This window comes from Pygoscelis adeliae, unplaced genomic scaffold (genome assembly GCF_000699105.1).
Source record: "Pygoscelis adeliae isolate BGI_AS28 unplaced genomic scaffold, ASM69910v1 Scaffold166, whole genome shotgun sequence".
In the NCBI taxonomy this organism is placed as follows: domain Eukaryota; kingdom Metazoa; phylum Chordata; class Aves; order Sphenisciformes; family Spheniscidae; genus Pygoscelis; species Pygoscelis adeliae.
Window position 1 is genome coordinate 5,999,200 of NW_008825156.1, and position 10,790 is coordinate 6,009,989.

A 10,790-nucleotide genomic window follows, 5' to 3' on the forward strand; every position below is an offset into this window, starting at 1 on the left:
GAGATTTCTGAGCTCTGAAAGGCAGGAGGAAGAGGGCGCTGCTGCTCTTCACATCGGGTCCTATGTCAGTCCAGCAGGAACTGCTAAGAAATAATGGGGAGCCTGTTGTTGCTCCCCGAAAGGCACGGGGCTGGTGGGATGAGATGCTGGCTCTGAGGGGTAGGAGAGGGCAGGGAGACCCAGGAGACAAAGGCTCGCAGCTGGGTTCTGCAATGAAAAAGATCACATTTACAATCGAGCAACGCGGTCGGGCTGCCCTGGCTCACCCGTGTCAATGAAAGATGTTGTGCAATAGCTAGATTCAGAGTCTTTTCACAGACCCAGCTCAGAGCACCTGGACAAAGTAGAGCTTGACAACAAACTGTAAAAAACAGCTTCAGATGGTACCTAAGGGGCGTGAACAGCAAGCTCCCCACGAGGCTGCTGCATAATTTTGCTGAGTCTACTCCTGTTGACTTCTTGAAATAGTTCACAGCCGTCCCTAACAAAGGGGTTATGGACTCCCCACATCAAGGGAGCTGCGAGATGCTTTCACTGTCATTAGCCATTGGACTAATGACACCTAAAAAACAGAGTATCTAAGACACCGATAAAGAGCCATTGCAAGAGCAAGAACAGCACCGAATTTGCTCCAACAGAGATATGCCATTGTTTTCAGCCCCCACGCATTTTCCTTGCCCGGTCAGCAATTTTCTCACTTTCTTCAGCCTAAGGGACAAAGGCTCTGCACAGCACCCATTATAAAGCCCCGCTTACGCTAGCAGCCAGCAATCTTTCAGTGTTTTGTGGACACAAAGGAGTCAATTCTTGGTCTAAATACTCCAATACAACAATCCATTTCTATCCACCAACGCACTCAAGTACCTGCTTAAATGCTTTGCTGAATGGGGATTACAAGCAGACGGCTCTCAGGGCAAAACTCCTCCTTCTCAGCGTGGTGAAAATTCACTCCTTAGTACACAAAACAATCAGTATGCACACAAAATCGCGTGGGATATTTGTTAGAGCAATGGTACTGAAGCGAAGCCTTTTCAGTGCTTAATGTATACATTACCCTGGGAAACTTAGAGACATGTGTTTGCTTTTAGATCTGTGTGGCTAATTAATCATAAGGCAGCCGGCCAAATTTTTCCTTGAGTCAACACCTTGAACATTAGTGGAGATGCAGTGGGGCTACATGATGCCCAGAATGACATCCATGCCTAGCTACAGTCATGGAAGTAGTTTACTAACCTGATCCTAACTTGGCAGCAAGAAATTTTAAATATTTACCCATCGATTGCTGCAAACATGGAACAATAGGTTGTCATTTTCTCCCTCGTACTTTCTTTTCAAACTAATAAATTATTCTCAGAAACAACTGGCACCATGGGCAGGTGCCCACAATGGGCCAGAAGAACAACACATCACATTCCTTTTCCACTGGGATCTAAAAAGTGCCTTGCTTCCTGTTAGCCAAGGTGGTTATGTCCAGGGTTATCTTCCTTATAACCCCGTGCCTTCATCAGTGTGAAATTCACACTGGCTCCAGGATAAAAGATGTTGCACTATGGAAGTGTGTGAGGCCACAGACTCAGCGCTCTGCCCTCAGCACACAATGACAGGGCTGAAGTCATTGCTGAAATTCGGACTGGGGATGAGAGTAAACAAAGGAGGCCTAAGCAGGAACAAGGTAAGAAAAGTATGGCAGCTTATACAGCAGAAGGGATCTTGTAAATCTCTTATCTTTGGGTGACACATTTAGAGCTGGCACTGAAGTGTCTGGGCACAGTGAAGCACAGGTATTTGAAAGCTCCCTGCCACAGGGGGGAACTCTTAGTCCTGAAAGGAGTTATGCAAACCTTTTAAAAGCGCTCTGCTTTTTCTCACTTTCTAGCTAGAGAACTTTCCTCTGCCCAAGTGTAAATCCACTGCAAGGCATTTCTCATTCCAGATGCTTTGGAGCGGTATGATTCCTGAATAGCAGTACTTGGGGAGAGGGAGGGGCAACTCCTCAGGCAAGCTCTGTGAAACTTACCTCCCGGAGAACACGAATCTCAGAACATAATTTAAAACCAAGCTAAAAAAAATGATCACTTTGTTTCTGGAACAGGACTAGTACAGGGCAGCTCTGAAACAGTATCACCTTTTGAAAGGTTCCTGTATGGCATACCCGGTTTACCAGGTGATGGTGACAAAAATGACAGAGTATCTCCAGTGATGAAGTAAGCAAGTGAGTTGAACAGAATTGGAATTTCTCAGCTGTTCTGCAAAAGCCCTGAGAACAGGTGCTTACTCAACTCGTGCCAATCGGGGATTCACCAAGGAACAACATTCTTACTATACTTTTAAAAAGACTGACTGTGAACCTCTTCTGCCTCTACCAGTTAAAGGAGTATTCATAGAGGGATTTCATTTGACAAATATTTCCACCTTCTTATGGAGCTTGGATCTAAGACAGCTTTGCACCACTCCTTCAGAGGAGAGGAAGAGGGGGTAGGTTGTTTTGTATACGTTCTTTATCAAGTCTGGAATTGCTCTGGTTTCCCAACAGACCAATATTCAATGAATTCGGGATTTGAATGCTTTCAGTTAAAAAAAATAATATATATATAAAAGTTTCGGAACATAAAGCATTTAAATCCCGAGTTCATCAAATGTATCTAAATATGTTTATTTTGGAACTTTAAGATAAATCAAAATCTGAGCCTAAGATATTTTACAGTACCTATTTAAGATAAAAATATGATTTACATCAACATTAGAGAGGAGGTCACCACAGTGTTAGTCAAACACAGGATCTCTCACCTCTGTGGAGCTCTTAGGTTTATTTTATGAAGCCAAGACTCCAACACTCTCACGTGCTACAAGTATAAGTGAGCTACCATTGTATCCCCCTCCACATGGCACATGCAAAACTGCAGCAACTCATAACGGGTAAGATTTAGTGAGACATGTTACTGGATACTCAGTGCTAATATTTGCTAACGCACAGAATCATCAACAGTACTTCAATGTAACTCTCCTAACACAGAGGTTGTGTTTGCCATGTTGTGGTTTGGTTAAATATCTCCACCTTCAAAAGTCTAGTCAACTGAAAGATACTTCAGCTCGCACTACGTCTGAAAAAGAAGCCAGCTGCCCCAGGAGAGCGGGAGCATGTGCACTGCAGGTATGAACGAAGAGACACACAGTGCTATTTATTACCTGTGCTTTGAGGTGTTTCTGCCCTACCTTGGGTATAATTTACCACAAGGTTATCCGTCCAACCACTGATAGGAGTCAAACTGTGATCGAGCTGAGCAACCTCCCCTGAAATGATGGAGGAAAGCAGTTGCTGATTATACACACAATTTTATTTCCAAAGACAGATGTTCAGAGTCCATTATTGACATCTGTAAGAACTGAGCCACAAGAGGGATGGGGTAAGGCAGAGTGTCAGAATCACTCACTGTTCTCAGAAGTAAATAACAGCAACTGAAGTTATGCATTCACAGCCTATTTCCTCCAGCTTCCTTTGAGGTTTATTCTGCCTGGAAATGAACAACTTGCAACCTGCACATTTCCTCGCTAGAAACTTGGATAAGAAGGGGGAGTGGCCTTGACCGATGGTCAGAATTCGGTTCAGAAGAGGGTCTCCTCCCACTGCAATCTGAAGAGGTAGCAATATCTGGCCCAGCAGCATAGGTCTTTCTAGGCCCCCTATTTGGATTTTGTAGAAATAGAATAATGCAAAATAGAAGGTCATTTACAAAACCACTCCCTCTTCTTCAAAAAGATTGATGAGAAGCAGTGGCTGGGACCAAGAGCTGCTAAACAAAGAAAATCTGAATTGTGTATTTTGGCTAACGGTGCCAATGCCCTCAGAAAAGCTGCCTGGAGCTCCTGTTACAGCTACTCAGAAGAACATTTCACTCCTTGGCACGTGTCCTGCAGAGAGTTGCAAGTGGACCAGGAAATACTCCTTCAGGTTCCACCAAAGCTGCTGAAGCCAGCCCAAGACAGCAAGATGCTTTTCCTCAGTACATTCACACATCTGTGCAGGAAGACAAAAGCACACCATGAGCTGTTGTGTTAACAAAGCCCCCAAGTTTCAGCAGACTGTTTTAGGCCTCCTGCAACAGAAGACCTAACCCAAAATCTATCACTGTTTGTCAGCATGTGTTTTAACAGCTTTTTTTCTTTCTTAGGGCCACATGCTGCCCTCTCGTGGGGAGCCCTGTGGATGGTACCCTGCTGCCTTGGCACAGCCCTGAGCCCTGTGGCACAGGCAGCACAAACAGGGCAAGTAACACAGGGAGCTGTGGTCTGCCAACATCCCCAGGAACAGCAGCTTAATGTAGGCCACCACAACCTATGCCTCATTATCACAGCTCCCCAAATCCTCAAAAATCTCCTTATTTGAGCCCCTCCCCAATATGCCAGGCAAGAATGGACCCTGAGAGGTGTCTGAGGCAGGGATGAGGCTCTAGCATCTTATATGAAGGTGTGGCAGAGCATGTGCCCACAGTATCCCTAAGCCGGACCATCTTCTGCATCAGATTTTACTTCTCCATTAGTGCATGTGGAAACACATCCTGCTGGGACAGAGAGCTATGGGCCTTTGTTATCCACTCCAAGAGCAAATGGTCAAGTTGGACACGTGTCCTGTATAGAGCTAGGACAGGTATTTGTAATGTGCTTATTTCAGCACTGCTGCGTCCATCTCATGCCACAGGCACTGGCTGAGAGGCTTTCTGGACTAGCCGAAGAAGACAGCAATGACTGCAGTGTTGAGCATTCAGTTCCCAGAGCTAAGCTTCCTTATTCCACTGAATGAAGTTGCTGTTCTCAGCATGGATGAGCCTTTTCAGGGTTTTATTTTTGTAAGTTTGCTGAGAGAATTAGCACCTACGGGAGCCAGGGCGCAATGGTTATGCTATGTAAGCCAGACAGGCCCCCTGAGCACTTTTTCTGCCAGTCTTGTTTTTAATAACTGATACCTCTCAGATTTTCCACACAGCCCCTCACACCAGCACTACATCAGTAACAGCAAACTGGGGGCCACCCAAATTCATGAGCAGGGTTGTGTCACAGACAGGCTTGTTAGCTGGACACAGAGATGCTGAATTCCCAGTTTTCTGGAGTGCTTTCTTAATTTCCACATTAAACCCCAGAAAAATCATGATCCCCTCTCTTACCCTAAGCTACTAACCATGGCTGGGTTTTACTCCAGGCAGCACCTCCAGAAGCCATCTGAGCTGGCATTTTGAAACAGGTCTTCCAACTGGTGACGGACATGTGTAGCTATAGAGCCTCGTCACAAAGAGGGTGTGAGGCAGATGCTAGTGCTAATGCAGTGACAAGCAACTCCTAACCTCTGGCTCTAAATCCAGAGCAAATTCTGTGGCTCCCTGTTGCGCCACACTGACAGCAAATAGTGCACAACTAAAAGACTTTTCGTCCCTCCAAAAGCAAATGTGAGGTGCGTTTAAAGCCTCATTTGCTCAACCCCAACTCTTTCCTGCTGTTTTTGGGGCACGTAGATGAACACAGAAAACTGCAAATAACACACACCCAGCCTTGCAGGTCCTACAGCAGCCCCCGAGGGCTGCCAGCACACCAACTACGAGTCAGCAGGCTCCTCAGCTGCAATGCTGGCCAGCACTGAGTGCCTCATGTTGTCCTAGCCCTACACTGCCTGCTCCCTGCCCTGCCCACCCTTTTACACACCTCTAGGCTCCCAGCTTTAGAGACTTCCTTTTCTCATCTTTGCCCAGGCACACATTGTCTATGCCCGCAGCCGGCATACACACCTTGCACCAAGCGCAGGGCCCCTGGGGAGCCCTTCCAGGCCAGCCAGCCCTGCCCATGCTCACGCAGGGCCCCCTAGGTCACCTCAAGACAGCAGCCCGCTGCCAGGGCAGGGCATCGGCGGCCCAGGAGGGCTGCGGGAAGCAAAGCCCCTCGTCATTGCACTGCAGGTGGCTGCCCCTCTAAAAGGGCGAGGGGAGGCCTGGGCAGGCACAGAAGGAACTGGGGGCAGTGCCTCCAGCAAGTGCTGCGCCCCACCAGGCACCCACAGGTAGAGCCTGCTGTGCCCACCCTGCCTGGCATCCCACTCCCCCCAGGTTTACATCCTGGACCAGCTTGCTGCTTTTTTTAAACTTCCACTCATTTTTTTTCTGCTCAAGAACTGTGTTTTTTGCATTCTCCTTTCATGACAGCCGTTGCACACATGGCTATCTTATTGTCAAATATATACGAATATATATACACACACACACACACATATATGTGTGTGTGAATTTAACATACCTCTACACTTCTCCATCTCCTGAACTTATGTCCAGATAGAGATTCTCCATCCAACTCACATCAAGGCTCCTGTCCATGCTTAGTATTTTGTTCCATTTCTTCTAGCACAGCAAGAGGGAAAGAATGCACAAAAAACACATTCAGGCTACCACTGCTATAGTAGATTCAGGCACAGATGATGAAGCTTTCTCTAAACCTAGTCAAGCATAAACTTGCTCTGTACATAAGTGTTTCATAGATGTTTGTAGTGTTCTTGGTGTAACACAAAACACTTGAACTAAGAACTACTAAACAACAAATTGCATCTCAAGTGACCACTTCAGAATATTTCAGCTTCCAATGCAACTTTTTCTGTCCTTAAAACTATGAACCCCTTATTTTCTAATCCCCAGAATCGTCACAGATAGGAAATCTTATGGCACATAATTAATATCCAGGTTTGTAAGTCTAGATTGCCTATTGAATAAACTTCCCAGTGAAAAAAGCAGGCTTCAGTTGCATTAGATCAAGTTTAGTAGCCAGCCAGTGTGAGGGAGTCTCCTTAAAGAATTCTATATTTATAGACATGTTCAATAAGGAAAAAGATTTCAAGGTCATCTTTTCTGACCTATTTTTTTCATTGTGTACCAAACAGGCTTTACTTCATGGACTTCGAAAAACTTCACTACTTTTCAAAATTTGTTTAATCAGAGCAACAGCTGCACTAACATATATTTAAAGAGAGAAATACTCTTTTTTTCTTTTTTCTAACGCTTAAAGTGGTTTAATAAGGTAGTTTAAAAGAGCAACATAAGGAAAGTCATACATAATTTGCACTGACTTGGAGAGAAACTAGATGAACTTACCTTCTGAGTGTGGAATCTGTCCCTTGAATAGTCTTAAGTCCTTCTGTTTTCCCCACAGGTGCTGTATTTGCATCACTGCTCATGGGTGTTCTACAGTGACAGCAGAATATACATTGTGGAAAGCAGAGCTCCACAACAGAGAGTGAAAATCTGCCTATGAGCAAAAGAATTGTTCAAACTAAATGGGCAGTAGCAAGATGTGTTGTAGGACAGGTTGGTTCCAGGGATGCCTACAAACAAACCTACTTGTACCAGCCCTGAATTTGGCTCAAGTTCTTTAAGAAGTACTTGTTTGTCTCCTCGAATAGCAGCCTTGCACAAACACAGTTTGAATGGAGCAGCATTAAAAGGAAGATAGGAAGTATATGTACATTTTAGTTGTGACAGGTTTTGCATTCAGCATCTACTGCACTTACAGGATGTCATCTATATGCATGATAGAAAAAGCATTTGCATTTAAGTTTATTTAATTCAGAAATATTTGCGGACCACTATTCTTGCATTCTGTCCCCAAGTATTATCGTAATACTATTCCTTCCTGCTTATCTGCATCACACCTCTTCTGATTCCTTGGATTTAAATAAGCTTCAAGTCTTGCTCTCTATATTCCGCTATTACTTATTTCTGTCATGTAAACACCCAAAGGTCGCAGTCAGAATTTCAGCTCCCACTGTTCTGGAAGTTCACAAGATAGTTCATATTGACATTCCCCATCCTGGAGGGTATCTGAGCCCTCATGTGTCCATCACTGCAATCTAGCAGGTGGCAGCATTCACAGTATCAGGAAGAATATTTGAATAACACAGTTTTCTGCTGTGATTAGCCTGTAGTCATCATACTTTTCCATGACCTCTATATTCCTGTATGTCATTTACTTTGCTGTCTTTTCCGTATAAACCAATGTCAGCTTTCTACAGCTAACAGCTTAATTATACAGTTGTATCTTCCAAAACTACACCAAATGAACCTGGATGGCTACATTCAGTTTAATACAAATCAGTCCTTGCCACTGTGATCAAAGGAAGCCAAGGGTCAAACAAACAACTGAATAAATTAAGAAGATATTGGGATTATTTTTATAAAAGTTTGATAGATTGACTACAACTAATAATCTCAATGTAGTATCACAGAAACAAATACAGAAAAACAGTATTAAAAATTATTATAGATCAACTCATTTATAATTTCCTATTATCTAATTCTATTTTTTAATTCTAAGAAATTAAATCAGTGGATTTAATGAAAAGCTCTGATGAAACTGTGGTATAATCTTAAAAATGTTCTGGGAACTTGTGTCTTAACACAGTTTTTCACCTTGGCTTTTTTTGTTTGTTTTTTTTTTTAATTAAGTTTAAACAAGGGGTTTGGGGAGTTTGGTTTTTTCTTTTTTAGAAAAAAAATCAGATTAATCTACAAAGTAATAAAATACTTTGGAATTACTTTAAGTAGTTTATTCTGTCTTCACACAGCTGGTTACAACAGGCCAATTGACTCCAGCTCGTCATATAGGAGGCATTTTTAGCATAATTATTAGAATTAATACCAGCATAATACTGGTATTATACTAGCCAGAAATATGTGCACCACTAAACATATGAAGAATTGTATCTTTATGAGTATAGATGCAGGCTAATAATATATTAGATGAAACAATGCTATGGTAAGCAGATGTTCTCAGGATAAAGTCTATCTGATATGCGATAACTTGCTACACAACCATTAGTTTTGTCACAAAACTATTATTTAGCACAGCTAAGACAACTAAAAATATTACCCAAGGTTTTCATGCAACTACAAGTTCACTGGTTTATTTCTCTTATTAAGAGTAACAGTCTGAAACATTTTACATTAATTTACAATCATGAAAAAGTTCCTTATGCTTATCTCATGTACGTGACATTAAGTCATCCAGTTAACGCTAATTATTTCAAAAGTTAAATCCTGTTTTATAAGGTTAAACATTTTTGAATCATTTGTTGCCAAAAAATAACATCAGTCTACAACCACACAGAAAGTAGAAATTAAAATTTCTACAGAGCCACTACCATCGCTATGAAGATACAATGCCAAGTGTTACAACATTCTGCAACAGTTATCGCTTCTCCCGATATTTAAGATGGCAAAAATTCCCTCTTCACTTTTTACTGCACACACAGGATCTACAGTAATAGGGGAAACTTTGATTCATAATGTTAGATCAAGGGTAACAGAAGTGCTTCCGAGTCATTTACTTTTTATATAGAAAACAAACAGGGCTGTGGAGCAAAAAGGATTCTTCTTTAAGGGCAGGTTTTTCTCCTCAGCCTCGGACTGTACACCACACTGATAGACTCCTCTGCTTCCACAGACAACAATGAAAATGGCCTGTGCACGTGGGGGCAACAGAGAAGCAAAGTTGAGATCAGCTGTACAGACCGAAGGCGAGACGCTGGTCCCAGAGCAGCCACGCAGAGCTAGAACAGCGTGCCTACAAGATGAGGTGCAGTGCAACGAACCCAGAGCTCAAGTCAGTAACACATGCACAGAGCAAGAAAGCCTAATTTCACCCATTAAAAATATTTGGATGTTTCACAACTTTTGTTTTCTTGAACCCTTGTTGAAACCAATCACTCTTTGCGTGTCACTCAGCAACACGAAACAGAAATGTTCAGATCTGTAGCCTTCTTGGGAGGGAATACAGCAAGAACTGGCTTGCTTCCCTTGGCAGAGAGCACACAAACCACAGCAAAGCCACTCTGCTGGGCTTGGCCCAGAAGCTGGCACATCACGGTCCTCTCCTCCCAGAGCCCCACCCGCAGGCCTCTAACTCATCCATGCACTCAGAACAGAACTGCAGCATCTCACCCAAAGTGCTCCATTGCCACATAGAGATGGATGGTGGGTCATCGCGACTCACTGACATACTGCATCTGGCATGGGAAGCCACAAACAGTAGAGAGGTAGGGGCTGTGCAGCCAGAGGGAAACTATCTTGAAATACCTTCCTGGGATCTCAGCACAACAGTACACTTCACCACAGATGTAGAAAGCCTTTCTCACCACCCTTCCTCTTGTTTTGGCATCCCTTAGCCATTCCTCTCACCAGTCACACTGCCTCATACATTCTTCCAGATAACCCCTGTCCTCCTTCCCCACAAAGGTAGCAGGGACCCTGGCCAGGATGAAGCACACCAGCCAGGAACGCACAGCGACCTGGGTTCCTTCCCCTCTGTTCTGCTAATTCACTCCCTGCCTCCCTCTTCCCCCCAAGCCTGTTTGCTCCCCGTTGCTGCAGGCCTGGCAGCCCCGTTCCTGGAATGGGCGCTCACCACCCTGCCACAGAAACCCACAAGCAGCTCTTGAGCTGGAGCAGAAGCCCCAGTGCAGCCAGCTAGGACATAGTTCTCCCTCTTGGCAGCAACACAAGCCATTTCCCTCCTCCGCTCAGACCATGTCAATTATTTCAGGGCAGTAGCAAGAGGAACACAGCATCACATCACCCCATCCTGAGAGGCTCTGCTCCTCAGCTGTGGCCTAAGGCCACTGCCCCTTCCTGTCACACCATGACCAAGACATGTCGTTACCACATGACAGGCTGCACTGTCTCACATACCACACAACAGGGCTGCCATGGCACAACAGTTCAGCAAGTCTGCATTTGGTAGTATTCATTTGCTCCTAACAGTGTAGG